The 17,911-nt window shown below is 54.0% G+C and overlaps 1 long non-coding RNA gene across 1 annotated transcript; it reads right to left on the reverse strand.

The window, feature by feature from the left end:
- Positions 1-11,399: 11,399 nt before the first annotated feature.
- On the reverse strand, positions 11,400-14,316 carry LOC131509720 (uncharacterized). The gene is made up of 3 exons (XR_009260669.1): positions 14,112-14,316; positions 13,504-13,588; positions 11,400-13,029 (listed from the first exon to the last, which is right to left on the reverse strand). It is a non-coding gene; the product is annotated as an uncharacterized LOC131509720 (long non-coding RNA).
- Positions 14,317-17,911: the final 3,595 nt, after the last annotated feature.

Genomic DNA, 17,911 nt, shown 5'->3' on the forward strand with positions numbered 1-17,911 from the left:
ACTGGCAACCACCCCACCCCACCTGGAGTTCTCTTTTCCCTTCCCTGCTGCGGTTTCCTCCGTAGCACATACGACCATACGACCCTCTAACATGCGATCACACTTCTATTTCATGTACTGTCTACCTCCCCGACTGAGATGCAGACTCAGCTCCGGGCCCCCAGCCCTGACAACGGCCCTGAGGGTGCCTTGATGCACATGTTGTAGCAGGAGGGGCCAGGCCCCTGGAGTCCTGTGGGAAGGCCACAGACAGCCCTGGTGAGGGACGACCCTTGTCGGTATTTGCCTGGAGCTTCCTTGTGTGTGCCACGCCCGTCTCCTTCCGGGCTTGTTGCAAGCCCCCAGCACACGGGGCTAGAACCCAGAGCACAGACAGGACCCAGGGCTCCTTGGAGGACACCACAGCTGGAACCCGGAAGAGATTCCCCAAGGGAAGGAATCTGGGAGGTCAAGACTCAGGCAGTAAGAACCAGCCTCGGTCCCTACGTGGGGTGTCTCCTCCATGCCAGCTACAGAGATCTGAACTGTGTCCGGGTTAAGGGAACTGTCATCGACATTGGCATCCTTTTCTGCTGGCACACCATCTGCCAGGGGCTCCCCAGGCTCCCACCCGTGAGGGTCTACAGAGAATAATACCCTTTGGCTGATGAACACCACCGGGTGGAGACCCCCGAGAGGTTACAGCCACCGCTCCGCCACACCCCCAAGAAAGTGGGCAGCCATGCCTGGTTGAGAGGAGCGCAAAAGCCCAGGCCCCTCCCCTCAAGGCGGAACAACTCTGGTGAGATTTATTCTTCAGAGCTCTACCCCACTCCATCCCCAGTGAGTCAGGTTTGAGACCACAGCCCTGCCCATCCTCCCTTACATCCTCTCCCCATCCTCTCCCCTGAGAGTTCCCTCAAATGCACTCAATCCCTGTCTCAGGCTCTGCTACTGGGAAACCAGCCTACAAGAGTGTGATTGATGCCCGAGCCCTTCTTTGTGCCTGAGAAATGATAACCAGGTTCTCTGGAACCCCAATTAAAGAGCCTGAGAGGATGGGAGGCTATAATAGGGAGGTAGGGCCGGAAGTTCCCACGCAAGAAGATGAGGCAGGACCCACAGGCTGGGAAAATGGGTCAGGGACCCCAGCAAATTTCAGTCCAATCAGGCCTTTGTCAGAGTCCAAAGGGTCAAATCCCAGGACGTGGGTAGGATTGAGCTTTACCGCTTCTCCCTTTGGCTTAAGAACTCAGTTTGCCAGGGAGACCTTTCTGAGAGATGGTTGGTGATTCAGGCTCTAAGGCTCTGCTGGGACTCCTGGGCCCCTGATATCAGAAAGGGCCTCAGACATGCCCCAGATGTGTGGAATTGTACGACTGCTGTGCAAACCTGCCAGCTTCCCTGAGTTAGGAAGAGTAAGAGACGAGACACGATAATGTAAGGGCCAATTTCTTTAATATATAAAGAGTTCCTACAGATCACTAAGAAGCACAATGGAAACTTCCACGGGGGGTGGGGGGGGAATAGACAGACATTAGGAGCGAAAAAGGAAATAAAAGAGCAAGAAAGGTGCAAGAAAGGAAATAAAAGTTTTCTACCCTATCAGGAGATGGTTGTGCTCACTTATAATAATATGTACACAGGGGCGCCTGGGTGGCTCGTCGGTTAAGCATCCGACTTCAGCTCAGGTCACGATCTCACGGTCCGTGAGTTCGAGCCCCGCGTCGGGCTCTGTGCTGACACCTCAGAGCCTGGAGCCTGTTTCAGATTCTGTGTCTCCCTCTCTCTCTGCTCCTCCCCTGTTCATGCTCTGTCTCTCTCTGTCTCAAAAATAAATAAACGTTAAAAAAAAAAATTAAAATAAAAAAAATAATAATATGTACACAAATTCAATAAGCTGGCGTTTTCACCTGTTAGATCAGTGAATATCACCAAGTGTGATAGTAAAACACTGATGAGGGTGCAAGCAAACAGACATGACGCCCTCCATGCAGGGTACCTTGGCGATATCTGTCCGCATGACGTGTACACGGGCCCCGTACCCAGCATCCGCTTCTGAGAAGCTCGCCTGCGGGGGTACAGGGACTTGACCTCTGAGATGCACGTAAAAAGATGGCAGGGCAGCAGAGGACAGAGAAGCAATCTCAGTGCCCATCCAGAGGGATTGGCCACGTGAGCTGCAATACATCCATAAGGCGGGGCCCTCCACCGGCATTTTCAAAAGAAGGAAGCCGATCTATATGGGTGAATCTGGAACGATCTAGCGTGAAGACTAATAAAGCAAAAAGGCAAAGAGGTAGAGTGTTCTGTGTGACACGCGACTGTCGGTGTGGGGGGAATAGGTCTGTGTGCCTGTGTAAAAATACCTCCGGAAAGGTGCTCGTAAAACTGATGAGTGGCCGCCTCGGGGAAAGGAAACCAGTTGTCAGGGGTGGCTGAGACAGTTAGTTACCACTATATATTGACTCTCATTTATGGGACCTTTCCAAGAAAAAAAGTGTAACCGTGTAAAACAGTGACAGATGTCTGAGACCCAGGGGAGGAGAGCCCAGTGTCAGGAAGCAGCGAGGAGGGCCCTGGGCCACACTCAGCAGGAGGGCCCGCAGGGGTACCCATGCAGCCCAGGGGTGCCGGGGAAGAGGGGGTTGGGGGCCAGATCCTACCGGCTGGACCCGGGCCCAGTGAGGGGTGGGCACATTGGGGACCAGGCCTCAGGAGGGTCCCTACCAGAGGGAAGCAGATTCAGGTGGCAAGGGACAACCTGGAAGGATCCACAGGGTAGATGGAGAGGGGGGCCCAGCGACTGGACTCCACTCCAAGGACCCCAGGCTACACCCCCTGCTGCACACACGCATCTTGTACTTAAAGCCCTGAAGCGCTTGTCGTCACTTAGAATAAAGATGAAAACCCTGCTCGTAGCCTGCAGGGCCCTGCGTGGCCGGCTGGCCTGGCCCCTCCTATGGCCACACCACCTCACCTCCCTATGGATATGCCCCGGGGTTCACCAGCCTGGAACCCACCAACCTCTCCTACCACAGGATCTCGCACCCAGGATGCTCTTTCCTCCACTGGAGCCACCACTCCTGGTTAACTCCTGTTCATCCTCCCGGTGATGGCCCGTCACCGCCTCAGCAGCGGCCTCCCTTACAAGCACACGCGCTCACCTCGGCCCTTGCCGAGTTACTTGTGCCATCCTTTAACCCGTATCTGCCTGCCCCCCCCAAAAGGCAGGGAGCCCATGCTTTCATTTTGTCTTATTTTCTATCCTCTTCTCACATGCTTAGAAGCACATGCACACTGAGCGTTCTACAGCGTGCACACCTGTGTGTAAACACGCCCACCCTCCAGCAGCCTCCTACGTCACCAGCCCCACCCCAAGGGTGTCACGTAAGATTCCGTGGCGCGGATGTGCTGAAGTTGACCTACGGCCGACGGGCATGGGAGCTGCTCTGGTCTGGGGTCTCTCTGGATGAGGCTGCGAGGCTCCTCCTTGTGCAAACCTTTGGGTACACGTGTGTAGACCTTTCTGCTGCAGGTAGACTCCGGTGTGGAATTGCCGGGTCGTGAGACAACGACGTTTTAGTCGATGTCAGACTGCCCAACGGTTCTCAGCGTGGGTGCTCTGAGTCACTCCCGCCGACACCCAGCAAGCATGGCAGGGGCTCCACATCCTCTCCTCTTCGTCGTGGAGGCTCTGATGAGTGGTTGTGACCCACGGGTAGACATTTAATAAGTGTCAAAGAAGGGAGACAGGGAAGCAAGGAGGGAAGGAGACAGAAAGGGAGAGAGGGAGGGAAGGACAGGAGGGGCCATCTCTTAAATTGGTTTGCTTCTGCCTCTGAACCACGAAGCCAGCAGGCTCCGCGGATCCAACGAGAATGCCCTCAGCCCCGGGGACAACTCCTCAGGCAAAGATCAGAAGTCTAGAACAACACAGGCACTTTGATCCGTCTCTTGCTAAGATGGGAAACGTTCCTGGAGGGCTGGCAGGAGGTGGACACCTCTGGACCAGCTCAACCTCCCCGGGAAGGAGCGAAATCAGGAAGATGAAGAGAAACGGTCCAGGTGGCCCCTGTCGAGCAGGGAAAGGAGAGCAGAGAGAATCAAAGGTGCTTCCAGAACAACGCTGGTCGGGAGGCGGGGGTGGCCTGGAGCCTCTTGAGGCAGCCAGGCCGGAGGATGCAGGTCAGCAGGCTGAACCCCTCCTTTGTTTACGAGGGCACACAGTGAAACCTGAGGGAGGGATTGCAGAAGGGAAGGACGCAATTCGGGGCCTCACATCAAGTGGAGAAAACGAAGAGGGAAGTCAAAGGGCAGGGAAGGGCCAGGCAGGTCTACAACTCCTGCGTGTGTGTGTGTGTGAGTGCGGGGGTGGGGGTGTGTGTGCGTGAGTGTGTTCGATTTAAACTTGAACAAAAGATGCGCCGCTGGTGGGAATGCAAACTGGTGCAGCCGCTCTGGAAAACAGTGCGGAGGTTCCTCACAAACTTAAAAATAGATCTACCCTACGACCCAGCAAGAGCACTGCTAGGAATTGACCCAAGGGATTCAGGAGTGCTGATGCACTTGTACCCCAATGTTTATAGCAGCACTTTCAACAAGAGCCAAATGATGGAAAGAGCCTAAATGTCCATCAATTCATGAATGGATAAAGAAATTGTGGTTTATAGACACAATGGAATACTACGTGGCAACGAGAAAGAAGGAAATATGGCCATTTGTAGCAACGTGGATGGAACTGGAGAGTGTTATGCTAAGTGAAATAAGTCAATCAGAGAAGGACAGATAACAGATGTTTTCACTCATACGTGGGTCTGGAGAAACTTAACAGAAGACCACGGGGGAAGGGCGGGGGGGGGGGGCGGGAAATAGTGACAAACAGAGAGGGAGGGAGGCAAACCATAAGAGACTCTTAAATGCAGAGAACAAATTGAGGGTGGATGGGGGGTGGGGGAGAGGGAAAAGTGGGTGATGGGCCTTGAGGAGGACACTTGTTGGGATGAGCCCTGGGTCTTGTATGGAAGCCAGTTGGACAATCAATTATATTTTTTTCAAAAAGCTTGAGCAAAAGAGAGCAAAAAGGCATACCATACCAGACGAAACGAACATATTGAATATGATGGGGAGGTTCGCTGCTTAACGGAATTAACGTTCCCCGGCTATATGCCGGGTGCTGTGCTGACTGCTTCCCACGTGTGAATTTATCTTCTCCTCACAGGTCCATGCAGGGAACACTGCTTCATCCCCACTTTCGAGACGAGAACACTGAGGCACGCACAGGGGAGTCAGCCAGACGGCACAGGGACAGAGCCCGGGTTCGAGCTGCCTCAGCCCAGCTCCGGAGTCCACGCTCCCGGAGGATCGCGAAAAGATCCAGGTAATCACGACTTTCCCTTTTGCTCACGCTTCTATACGCCACGTGGCTACAAAACACAGCTCTTAAATGTTAGAAATGAAAGGAGAGAGAGAAATTCGATTGTGGTGTGATGCTAATTCACTAATACGTCTTTATGAAATATTAAGTAAACAAAAATGAGCACAGAGGATATGAGCTGTGTAATTAAGAGGATAGAATTAATACATAAACATCTCTCATTGCACCCCGTAGGGAGTGTGCCACTTGGGCAAGTTCCGTGAAACATCTCGGAAAGCTCGTCCTCCGGCCAGTCACAGCGCAAATGTCAAAAAGAAAAAAAAAAAAGAAGTTTGACCAGATCTTTCAGAGATGATGGTCTTGACCACAATAAAATAAAGCTGGCGATAAATTCTTTCTAAATACAGAAAGAAAATTGGAGATTTAAAACTCCTCTCCTAAATAACATGTAGGTCAAGAGGAAATCGAGCACACAACAGACTACCTGGGAAACAATGAAAATAAAGCCCCACATATCAAAACCTCTGGGACAGTCCGCGCCGGCCTCAGAGGCTTCTCCATAACTTTGAATGCTTTTATTGTCAAAAACCCACTCGCACACACAAAGGGAACATGAACAGATGGGGCTTTCAACCTCAGATTTTTAAGAAAAGAGCAAACCCAAAGGAAAACAGGAGAAAGGAAATAATAAAGATAAAAGCAAATAAATAAATTAGGGAACATAAAAGCATGAGAATGATAAATAAATAACAGACCTGGTTCGTTTGAAAAGAAACTAATAACATAGAAAACCCTCCGATAAATCTAATCAAGTAAACCTGTAAATGTGAAGGTCTTCCACTTCAAATTCAGTGCTCTTTAATTTTTTAAAGACGGGCGGGCTATTCTAATGAGAGAAAGAAGAAAAAGAAACAATCTTCGCGAAGGTCGTAGGGAGGGGAACTGTGTGGACACACACATCACATGTTTCTCTGCAGCAGCATCTGTGGGCTTGGGACACAAAGGTCCCGCCTTGTGTCGGGGGGACGTGTGTGCAGGTTCTGTGGGGGGACTGTCCTTCCAGAGGTCCTGAGTGTGGGGAATGGGTGAGGCCCAGTGGCTTCCCGAACCCATTTCACGGATGCAAATTGTAAACTCAGACAAGCTGAGTGGTGTTGAAAGGCACCCCCAGACCTGGCCGCCTCTGTGCCCCCTAGAAGGGCCTCCCGCCCTATCCTCCATTTCTCTGTCCTTCATTTTCTTTTATATATATATATATTTTTTTTAAGTTTGTTTATGTATTTTGAGAGAGAGAGAAGGAGCATGCACGCACAAGCAGGGGAGGGGCAGAGAGAGAGGAGACAGAGAATCCCAAGCAGGTTCCAAGCTGTCAGCACAGAGCCCGACGCAGGGCTCGACCCCACGAACCGTGAGATCATAACCTGAGATGAAATCAAGAGTCGGACGCGTCACTGACTGAGCTGCCCAGGTGCCCCTGAATTTTCTTTTCTAATGAATTTCTCTTCTGGATTCTTTTCTTTTTAGGCAAGGAGGCAGAAGTCGCAACAGACCCAAGCAGACTATTGGCAACTTTTATCCCCAAGAAACTACTTCAAGGTTCATGGTCTCCTGGAGTCGAGGACGCCCGTCTCCACTGGGCTGTTCCATCCTCCCCCCCACACACCCTCAGCCCCACTCACAAAAGAAGTCAAACTGGTTATCATCACCTTGATATAAAGATGAGGTGTGTTATACCACACCGATCGCTTAAAGCAACCAAGTGGAGAGTTTATTTTGATGGCCAAATTTATTTTAAAATGATCTCACAGGGGCGCCTGGGTGGCTCAGTCGGTTAAGCATGTGATTTCGGCTCGGGTCATGATCTCATATTTCGTGGGTTCACGCCCCACGTTGTACTCTGTGCTGTCAGCTCAGAGCCTGGAGCCTGCTTCGGATTCTGTGTCTCCCTCTCTTTCTGCCCCTCCCCTGCTCATGCTCTCTCTCTCTCTCTCTCTCTCTCAAATAAACAAAACATAAAGAAAATATTTTTAGTATTTTCATAAGAAAGGGCGCCTGGGTGGCTCGGTCAGTTGGGCTCCAACTCTTGCTTTCGGCTCAGGTCATGGTCCCATGGTTCATGGGATCAAGCCCCACGCTGGGCTCTGCGCTGACAGTGCGGAGCCTGCTTGGGATTCTCTCTCTCCCCCTCTCTCTCTGCTCCTCCCCCGTTTGCTCTCTGTCTCAAAATAAATAAATAAATGTTAAAAAAAATAATATAAATAAATAAATGTTTTCATAGGAAAGGTAACAGCTACCTGGCTTTCAAATAACGAGGGAATAATGCAGATTTTACTAACAAAGATGGAGTTCATGGGCAGGAAGCTGAGGGCCCCTTCCTCGGGGGGGGGGGGGCCGGGGGGGTGAGCAAGGGGCCCAGGAGGGTGACCCCTGAACAGTCCCACACAAGGGCATTGGCCGGCAGAGGAGGCCCCTTGTGGTTAGGCCCTGCGGTTCTCCGAGAGCCACGAGCTTTCCCCCCACGGGGGGCTGGTCTGCGGACAAGGCACATGGCGTGACATCCGCCCGTCCCTGCAGCCCGGCTCCAGGCCCCGCCTCTCCCAGGCTGCACAGCCTGCCAGACAAGAGAGGGCATTCTCCCCTGGGTGTTTACATCCAGCCCAGGAAGCCGGAAGGGAAAAGGCTCTCCACAATGAGATCGGGCCCTTTCTCCTCCCTGCAAGAAGTGGGTGTGGAGGGGACTTCTATTGTCCAGGGAGAGACAGATGGGGAGGCGGGAGCCATGTGAACGACACATGAAGTGCTGGGCTTTGAGCAGATCCACAAACACTCAGATTCCATCAATGCTGCTTTTGATAAAGAAGGACAATGCATCAGGAGGAAGCAGCACACAGACTCTGGAGTCCGATAACGCTGGCGTCACTCGCAGCTCGGCCAAGCCTTTGTTGGGGTGACCGCGGACGATTATTTACCTTCCTTTTGCCTTGACTTGCTCATCTATGAAATGGGGATAGTACCTCCCGACTGGGTTGTGATGATTAAGCAATGCTCCAAGGATCCACAAGGTAAGGAACGAATCGCAGACCACAGGTCGGTAAGCCACTGTTGGAAGGCGCGGCCCGGGTGGGGGCCCATCCCAGCCCCCACCCCCTATCCTACCGCACAATTCCACGCTCCCCCAGGGACCGTCCCCCACGGCTTCTCTGCCCGAGCACATGGTGTGTTTGTGGAAGTCTTCGGGGTTCCCGGGAAGAGACCAGGAGACCTTGAGGGAGAGAACTCAGTGCAGTGTCCATGGAGCGCCCCCTTCCGATCCCGGGTTGCAACATACGACCAATCGCCAACCTCACAGAGAACAGGACCCAGAGTAACAGCATTTCAGATGCATCCACGACTTGGGAAGCCCCAGGGAGTGCAGATAAGTGCAAGCTAAGACCGCCCCCCCACCCCCGTCACGAGAAAGTCCGTGCATGCGTGGAGCGGTGTGCACTCACACACACACACACACACACACACACACACACACACACAGGAAATAAACGCAAGAGTAAACAGAACTTTCAGAACGACGCCAACTACTCAGATCCATCCAATGTTTACCATCTGCCCATCCCTCACCCGGATCTCATATCACCCTGGAAGGTCACCCCACTTGATGCTGAGAAGTGGGTCTGAATTTGGGCTCCCCACTGTCACTAGAAGTCACAGATGACTTCTGAGCCACCCACTCCCATGCCTTTCCATCAGGAGGCATTTAGCTGCTTCAGAAACACCCTCCCCAGTCCCAGCCCCGGGACACGTGGGATCCTACAGTGGTTTCTATCTGGCTACTATGCATGTGTCTCCCGGCTGAGCAGCCCTGGGCAAGGCACGTGCCCCCGCCTGCAGGGCTGGAGGCTCCAGAAAGAGTGGAGTGGCCCAGGGGCTGCTGGAACCCTCCTGCAGGGGTCGGCAAATTAGGACCAAATGCCGCCTGCCTCCTATTTTTGTACAGCCCTGGAGCTAAGAATGGGTTTTACATTTATAAGTGGCTGGGAAAGCATTTTTTTTAGGAGTAATTTTTTTATCACATTTTTTAATGTTTTATTTATTTTTTGAAAGAGAGAGAGTGTACGCGGGGGAAGAGCAGAGGGGGAGGGGACAGAGGATCCCAAGTGGGCTCCACGCCGACAGGCTGACACCAGCGAGCCCGATGCAGGACTCAAACTCATGAACCGCGAGATCATGACCTGCCCTGAAGTCAGATGCTCAACCGACTGAGCCACCCGGGTGCCCGGAGGGTAATATTTTGTGGCCTGAGCAAATTTTATGCAATCCAAATCTCGGTGCCCATAAATAAGGTTTCATTGGAACGTAGCCACACTTCTTTGTTTGTGTATTGTCCCTGGCTGCTTTCACACTGCCCCAGCAGAGCTGAACAGCAGCGACAGTGACCATGTGGCCCACAAAGCCAAAGTTATTTACTGTCTGCCCTGTTACAGAAAAACTTTGCCGACCTCTGCATTATCACCCCAGTCCTTCTCTTCATATCACCCGGAGGCAGAGTGTCTTTTCCCAACCACTCAGTGCTGGGTTTGGCCAAATGTGTGAGCAGACGTGAAGGTGCACAGAAGCTCTAAACACGTGTGTCATGCTGGCTTTGCTCTTGTCCACGAGAAGATTGTGCCTGGGGAAGCCACCGTTGTGAGAGGGCGAGCAGCAGAAAGCAAAGGCAGCCAATAGTGGCATGCCCCTACTCCTGGGCCTTTGCACTGGCTGCTGGTTGCCTGTGCCCCTGAACTTCCCCGGGGACTTGCAAGAGCACTCTCTGTCCCAGGGTCTTTGCTCAAATGCCAATTCTCAGGGAGGCCCTCCCAAGCATTCTATTGTAAATCGAAACCCCGACCTGCTTGTTTTTCCCACCTAGGACTTAACCACCTTCTAACGGGACTTATTGTATTATTTATTTCATTTCTTTCCTTTCTTCCCCCTCTAGAATGACAGGGCACAGATGACAGGCCCCTGAACAAGGATATTTGTTTTGTTCATGGCCAACCCACAGCCCTGATCCTGTTTCTCCTCTCCTTGGGGCCCTCGATTCTTTCCCAGCACACTCAGGGCACAGGCCCCTACCTGGTCTGTCCTACTGTCACCCTGTGACCTCTCAGACCTCCTCTTCCCCTCACTCACTCTGCGTCTACCACCCCAGCCTCTTCAATGTTCCTCAAACAAGCCAGGCACACTCTACCCCAGGGCTTTTGCACTGGCTGCTGCCTCTACCCAGAACACCTTTCCCCCATACGGGCACATGGCTGTTTTACCACTTTTTCGGTGAGGCCTTCTCTGAGTGCCTTCATTTAAACTGTAACTTAGTAGGTGCTCAAAAAAAATTCATTGAATGAATACGAGGAAAGGAAGGAGATAAGAAGGGAAGAAGCAGGACTCAGAAATACTGAAGAGCTGTCAGTCTGCTATGGAGAAAATAAACACCCAGGAGACGGAGTTTAGGAAAGGTCACACCTGAGGCATCCCCATCCTTGGATCTAACAATTTACATTCCCAGATGGCCGTATCTCCCCACCACAAACATCCTGAAGCCTCCCCTGCCAGCTCAGCTGTCTAGGGGGTTGGTTACTCGAGAGAAGAAAGGTGGGTTTTGCACGGGGGGTGAGTGGTAGAGTGACACATCACAGACTGGGCTCAGGCCACAGTGTGACTGTGCTGGCAGAGACAGCAGGCCCCGGCCTGGCCTGGGCCCAGGGCTAAGTGGGGGGCTTTGGGAACCAGAAGCAGGGCAGGGCTTTCTGGAACAGGTAACTGCAAACCAGGTGGCCGGTGAGCAAGGCCCTCCCCACAGCCTGTGACGTGTGGTCCTGGTGTCCCCGGCACCCCTGGGGGAAGAGTGAGTGATAGGAGGAACAAAGACCCTAACCTTCCCTGGAAGCCTCCATTTCCCGTCTGTAAAATGGGCATGACACAGAGCCTGGAGGGCTTCGTGAGCACATGACCTCGCCAACACTCAGCAAATGCTAGCTTGTCCCCAGGCGTGGCTCTAAGTGCTTCCCTTGCACTAACTGCCTCACCACCGGCCCCAGCAACAGTGAGGGACGAAGAATCAGTGCCCTTTGAAGACAGGGAAACTGAGGGCCTGCCCCCGGCGCCAGACCTGGATCCCATTTCCCCGTCCTGTCTTCTCCAGTCTACTGCAGACAGCCTTGCCTCTGTAAGTCAAGCATGTAGAACGGAAGTGCTAACCACAGGCTGTAAAATGTTACTCATCTCTGCCTGGAGATGAGTAAAGGCGGGAGGAAGAATATGCCCCCAATATTCCAGGCTAGAAAGGGCATCCCTATTTGCTGACGACTGGTCCCGGGGCCGTGCCTGGCTTAGCCAGCAGCCCTGGACTTCTGGACACCTGAGGACACAAAGCAGGCGCGGTCTCCCCCTCCCCTCTGGCTCATCTGAGAGTCTCCTGGGTGAGTTACACAGTCCCCCTGAGCCCCACCTAGCAGGGACTGACAAACTGCCCAGCAGACCCTCATCCCTCCCCTCTTGGGCCCGCAGAAGTAGCTGGACACCATGTTCCAGCCTCCTATGCTCGGGGGTGCAGCTAGTGAACACGTGTGGGCAGAAGGGATGCCCATCCCACCCAGCTCAGGACCGTGAGGCCTCTGTGTGACCCTCCACCCGTGTTCTGCCCATGTCTGCCCATCAGATGTTGGCATCCGGGATGACTTAGGAGCCACACTTTGAAGGTGGCCGAGGGACGCCTGGGTGGCTCAGTCGGTAAAGCATCTGACTCTTGATTTCAGGTCGTGTCATGATCTCACAGCTGTGAGATTGAGCCCTGCGTCGGGTTCAGTGCTAACAGCATGGACGCTGCTTGGGATTCCTTCTCTCTCTCTCTCTCTCTCTGCCCCTCCCCAGCTCCCGTTCTCTCTCTTTCTCAAAATAAATAAATAAACTTAAAAGATTTATTAAAGGGGAAAAAAAAAAATACGCTTCTATGGCATGAAGCCGCACGGTTTGTTTTTCTCTGCTACAGCAGACAAGAATCGCTACGATGTACCCACATTCCTCATCTCTCAAACGGGGACAATGGGAATGTTCCAAAGTTGTTGGGTGGGTTAGATCAGACGTGATAAAATGCCAGCGTGCAGGGGATACTCAGGAAACGTTGGATTAAATGTCTGCTGAACGTCTGAATGGGTCCAGGGGGTGGTGTGGCGGGAGCATTAGTCAGGAAGCCTTGGGCCTGTGACCGGCCGGACGCTGGATGAACAGTTGCTGAAACCAGACGGACGCGGATTGTTTACTTAGGAAGTCGTCTGGAAGCAGCAGTTCTGGGGCTCCTCCCGCGGCCCAGCCACGGCAGACCCTTCCCTCAGACCCTTCCCACCCTTCCGCTCCGCCGTTCTCAGCGCGATGGCTCTTCCTTATCACCCTTGCCGCTGCTCGGTCACCGCAGCTCCAGGCGTCACATGGCCACACCGTGTGCAAACTGGGAAAGCCAGAGGCAGGGGCCGAACGCTTTCTCCTGGAGACGCTCTAGCTTCTTCCCCGGGAAGCCGACCTTTTCCCAGAAGCTGCCGGGAGACTCACCATTTCCTCCCACCGACCGGGAGTGGGTCGCGTGGCCATTTCACCTGCCCGGGAGCCAAGAAAGTCGAGTGGCTAGCGGTGAGCCGTCGAGGTATCTGCCGGAGACGGGGAAGAACGTGAAACATGGATCACAACCCACAGAGGGGTCACACACATGATATACAGAAACCTTAGCGGCCTTGATCAGGAAGGGCAGCGTCTTTGGGGGAAAGGGGGACCCAGGAAAGATTGGGGCAGGTGGAGGGAGCCGGGCAAGACATCACAGCCCACATGCACAGCCAGACCCAAAGCAGCGGCAGGAGGTACGGGGGGAAATCGGTGACCCAGAGGTGCAGGTGACCCCTGCACACCCAGTGCCACACCCACTATCTTTGGGGGTTAGACTGAATTATTTCCTTTGTAAGCAACAGATGCCCACTGGAGCTGCTCTGAGCCTCCAGGATGATGGGCCACCTGAGCCACCCAAGAGTGTCCTGGAACATCAGACTGAGATGCGTCCTTTATTCAGATGTCCCCAGGGCTGTCTCTTCTCTGCCCCTCCCTTCTGTTTTCCTCCAAGCTGGTCCTACCTCGAAAGCCTTTCCCCACCGCGAAGAAGGTGGTACAGGTGACTTCTAGCAGCTCCCGGACTGTTCGTTCCTCGGCTTAGAGACCCTGGTGGGCTTAGAGACCCTGCTGAGCTCTCTTCCCAGAGAGCTCAGCAGATACCCTTAAGTTCACTCGGGGTGACTCATGGGGTCACACTAGCGGCTCTGGGGTGTGAGTGTCCTCAAGGCACAGCTGAAGAGCAGTCGTCCAGAGTGTGACAGGCACCGGGATGTCAGAGCGGGGGACAGAGGCCGGCCATGGCGAAGGGCTGGCTGGTGCCCGTGGGCAGGTGCCCAGACTCAGGACAGAGACGTAGGCTACAGACTGGCAGAACCCACATGGGAGGATAACGGGCCGGGCCGCATAGACCAGGCCTCTCATACCCCGTCCCCCAACCTGCCTGGGAGTCCCTCCTGCGATGGACGACCGCAGCCGGCCAGCCTTGCTGGGTCACCTCCAGAGGGGGAAGCCCGCTGGCTCTTCCCTGCCTTAATGCGACCACTGACATTAGTCATTGTTCGCAAACCTCTCTGCACTGGTGGGTCCCACCCCCAGCCTGGACTCTCCTCAAAGCTCCAGACCCCCCTACCTGCCTCCTTGTTGGCACAGCTTTAAAACTCTGCCCAGAATCCAGCCAGAATTCCCACCCCCTCCTGCTGCCACCCTGGCCCAAGTCACCGCCAGCTCTCGCCTGGACAGTTAGAGCAGCCGCTTCTCTGTCCTGCCTGCAAACCACAGCCAGAGTGAGCCTTTAACGTGTGCATCAGATAACATCTCTGCTCAACCTTCCCCAGTGTCTCCCCACCCCAGAGGACTTTCAGTGGCTGACAGGGCGCTATGATCTGAACCCCCACCATAACCTCATCCCCCACCACCACTTTCACCCATCACTCTGCTTCACCATACTGGCTTCTATGCTCTTTCTCAAACATGCCAAGAACATGGCTGCCTCAGGACCTTTGCACCTTCTACCTGATTGCTCTCGCCCCCACCACCAGCCGTCCTCTATGCATGGCTGGCTCCTTTTTGACACTCAGATCTCTTCTCAAACATCAATTCCCACCCTAAGTCCGCTGTCTCCCTTCCCTGGCCACCAGGGAGCATGTAGAGCTTGCTTCCACCTTGCAGGGATTTCAAGGATGGGAGAGGAAGAGGAAATTGGAGTTACAGCTGTGAGCAGGACCAGGTTGCACCCACTGGCAAACAGCAGGAAGCAGCCAGCGACAAATGCCCTGACCTCTGTCCCCTTTCTCTCCCAGCTCCCGTTGGCCACACCCAACTTGAGAAAGTCTGAGCATGCCGTCCAAAGAGTGACCAAAGACAGAGGAGGGTACCCGGGAGAGCAAATGGAGAGTTCCCATCTCGACTCCACCACTCACTAGCTGTGTGCGTTTGGGCAAGTTTCTTAACCTCTCTGTGCCTCAGTTTCCTCATCTGCAAAATAGGGATCATAAAAGTGCCTACCTCACAGAATCGCTTTAAATATTAATGAGCTAGGACAAGTACATCACTTAAAACAGTGCCTCAAAACAATCAGTGCCGTGTAAAGGTAGCATTTATTACTCTGGAAGGGGCAAAACCAACATTAAAAGAGGCCATGGCAGGTTGGACCCAGTGGTTCAACATCATGCTCGGCGCCCCCACCGGGCCTCAACGGCCCCCCCTCTGCCCCTTGAGGGCACCTGCATGTGGCAGCTGGTGCCTGTGAAAGGAGAAGCTTGAGGGCTTTCTTTTCTGAGCAGCTTGAAGGCAGGCGGCCTGGATTCTGGTCCTGGCCGTTGCGTGGCTCACTGCCATCTTGGAGCCTCAGTTTCCCCATCTGTGCAACGGAGGGCTGAGGGCCGGTAGTGTGTACACCTGTGGACGGCACCAAGATGTGGCCCTGTCTTCCTTCTCTGGGAGCAATCCCCTCCATAATCGTTCCCAGGAAGCCTGTGGCTGGTCTCCCAGGCAACGGGGCATCTGAACCACAGGGAGACTGCGTAGAGGACCGCATCAGATCAATACCACATCCTGGCAACGCTTGCAGATGTCATTCCCGCCTCGGCCGCATCCCCTCGCTCTAGCACAGCAGAGTGACTCCCGGCCAGCTCGCTCATATGCCCTGCCTCGGACCATACTGGCCTCTGCCCTGCTTCTCCCGGGCACAGAGGGGCTGCAGCCGGATACCTCTCTCCCATCAGCACCCATCTGCCTGGCCTCATACCAAGCCCTGGGCAGGAGGTCAGGTGCTATTTGCAGATGAGGAAACCGAGGCGCAAAAAGCAGTGACTTTGGCCATGGTCCCCAGCTTCTTTTTTTTTTAAGTTCATTTGTTTATTTTGAGAGAGAACATGCGGTGGGGGGGTGGGGAGGGGCAGCAGAGAGAGGGAGACAGAATTCCAAGCAGGCTCTGCACTGTCAGCCCAGAGCCCACTGTGGGACTCGAACTCACCAGCTGTGAGATCATGACCTGGGCCAAGATCCAGAGTCGGACACTTAACCGACTGAGCCACCCAGGGGCCCCTCCCTCAGCTTCTTAACTGTCTTCTAACGCCATGTCCCTGGGCCTTCCTCTTCATCTGGTGGCCAGTGGGACCAGGAACAAGGAGGGGAGGAAAGACAAGGGATGGAAGTCAGAGGGAGGTTTTCAGACCTGTGGATCCCATAGGTGAAGCAGTGCCAGGCGAGGAAATGGCATAAGAAGGGCCTAGAACGACGCTGGCCCACGTACCACCATGTCCCTCCCAACCCCACGGCAGACATTGTTAATCAATGAGAACACCATTTCCTGCTGAGCCACCCTCAGAATCCTACTCAACACAGCACTCCAGGCAGCCTGGCACTGTTGGTCGGAGTGGGTGCTCAGGAGGAAACCACACGCCTCCTGGATCATCGTCTGAAGGATGAAGAGCGGGGGAGAACGCAGAGGTCTCAGGATCTGAGCAGATGTCCTGGGGACCAGGGACATGGAGCAGGCTGTGGCGGGCGGGGACAGGAAGAACTTGCCGCCCGTCTTTGGGGGGGGGGGGGGGTTGGCCAGCAGACACCTTCAGACACCTTCAGGGCGTGCCTTCAGCCACCTCGCTCTGGGATCTGTGACTGTCCCCTCCCAAGTAGGGGAGACAGAGACCCAGCCCCGAGGCACCTGCCACAGGGAAGGTGGACAGCTCATCTCCCACAGCTTTGACATTCTCAGCTCCCACCTCACCCCTGCTGCCTCCTCACCCGGGCCTCGACCCAGCCCCGGTCCAGCTCCAAAGTGACGGCCAGCCTTAAAAACTTCCAAACTAGATGCGTAGCTCTGCCTGGATACTCCGTTAGGAAACATCTGAGCATCAGAAAGTGACTTCTCAAGGGAGCCCCTGCCTTCTCCGGCCTGCTCCTAGCCCTCTCTGGAAAGGGTATGAAATGACTCTGCCGTTCATCGGCGGATGAATGGAAAAAACTAAATGTGGTCTCTACATACAGTGGACTCATCCCACCTTACAACGGAAGAAGTTCTGACACATGTCACAACACGGAAGTCCCTTGAGGACGTCATGCTAAGTGACATAAGCCAGTCACAAAAGGACAAATACGGGACACTCCCACCCACATGAGGAATCTAGAATCATCGAATTCATAGAGACAGGAAGTAACATGGCAGTTGCAGAGGACGGGGAGTTCACGTCCAATGGGGACAGAGTTTCTTGGTTTTTTTTTTTTTAATGTTTATTTATTTTTGAGAGAGAGAGAGCGCGCGAGCAGGGGAGGGGCAGAGAGAGGGGGAGACACAGAATCCGAAGCAGGCTCCAGGCTCTGAGCTGTTGGCACAGAGCCCGACACGGGGCTTGAACTCAGGAACCGTGAGATTGCAACCTGAGCTGAAATCGGATGCTCATCCGACTGAGCCACCCAGGTGCCCCGGGGACAGAGTTTCAGTTTGGGAAAATGAAAAAGTTCCGGAGACGGCTGGTGGGGACGGTCGCCCAACAGTGCGAGTGTATTTGATGCCCCCGAAAAGCACGCTTGCAAATGATGAAGGGGGTCAATTCTATGTTATACGTTTCTCACCACAGTAACGAATACAACAAACAAAACACAGCAAAGACTCCGGGCGTGGGAGGAAGGGAAACAAGCTTCATGCTCCAGAGGCATGGGGAATGTGAGGGCAGACCTAGGTCGGTGGGTCCCAGGCCCTCACCAGCAGGACGATGGCAGGTAGGAGGGGAGCTGAGGCTACAGGAAGGCTGGGCCCTGGAACAGAAAGGGTCATGAGCCCACACCATGTCCCCGGGCCTCTTCCCTCACTGGTAAATGGGAACAGCTCCTGTGGTCCTGACAGAATGCCTACTGCGTCAGTGCTGGCTGTATCTAATCCCCCGCCACACCCTGTGGAGTGGGTTCTGAGACGTGTACATGAGGAAA

The sequence above is a fragment of the Neofelis nebulosa genome, chromosome 4, assembly GCF_028018385.1.
Source record: "Neofelis nebulosa isolate mNeoNeb1 chromosome 4, mNeoNeb1.pri, whole genome shotgun sequence".
Taxonomy (NCBI): domain Eukaryota; kingdom Metazoa; phylum Chordata; class Mammalia; order Carnivora; family Felidae; genus Neofelis; species Neofelis nebulosa.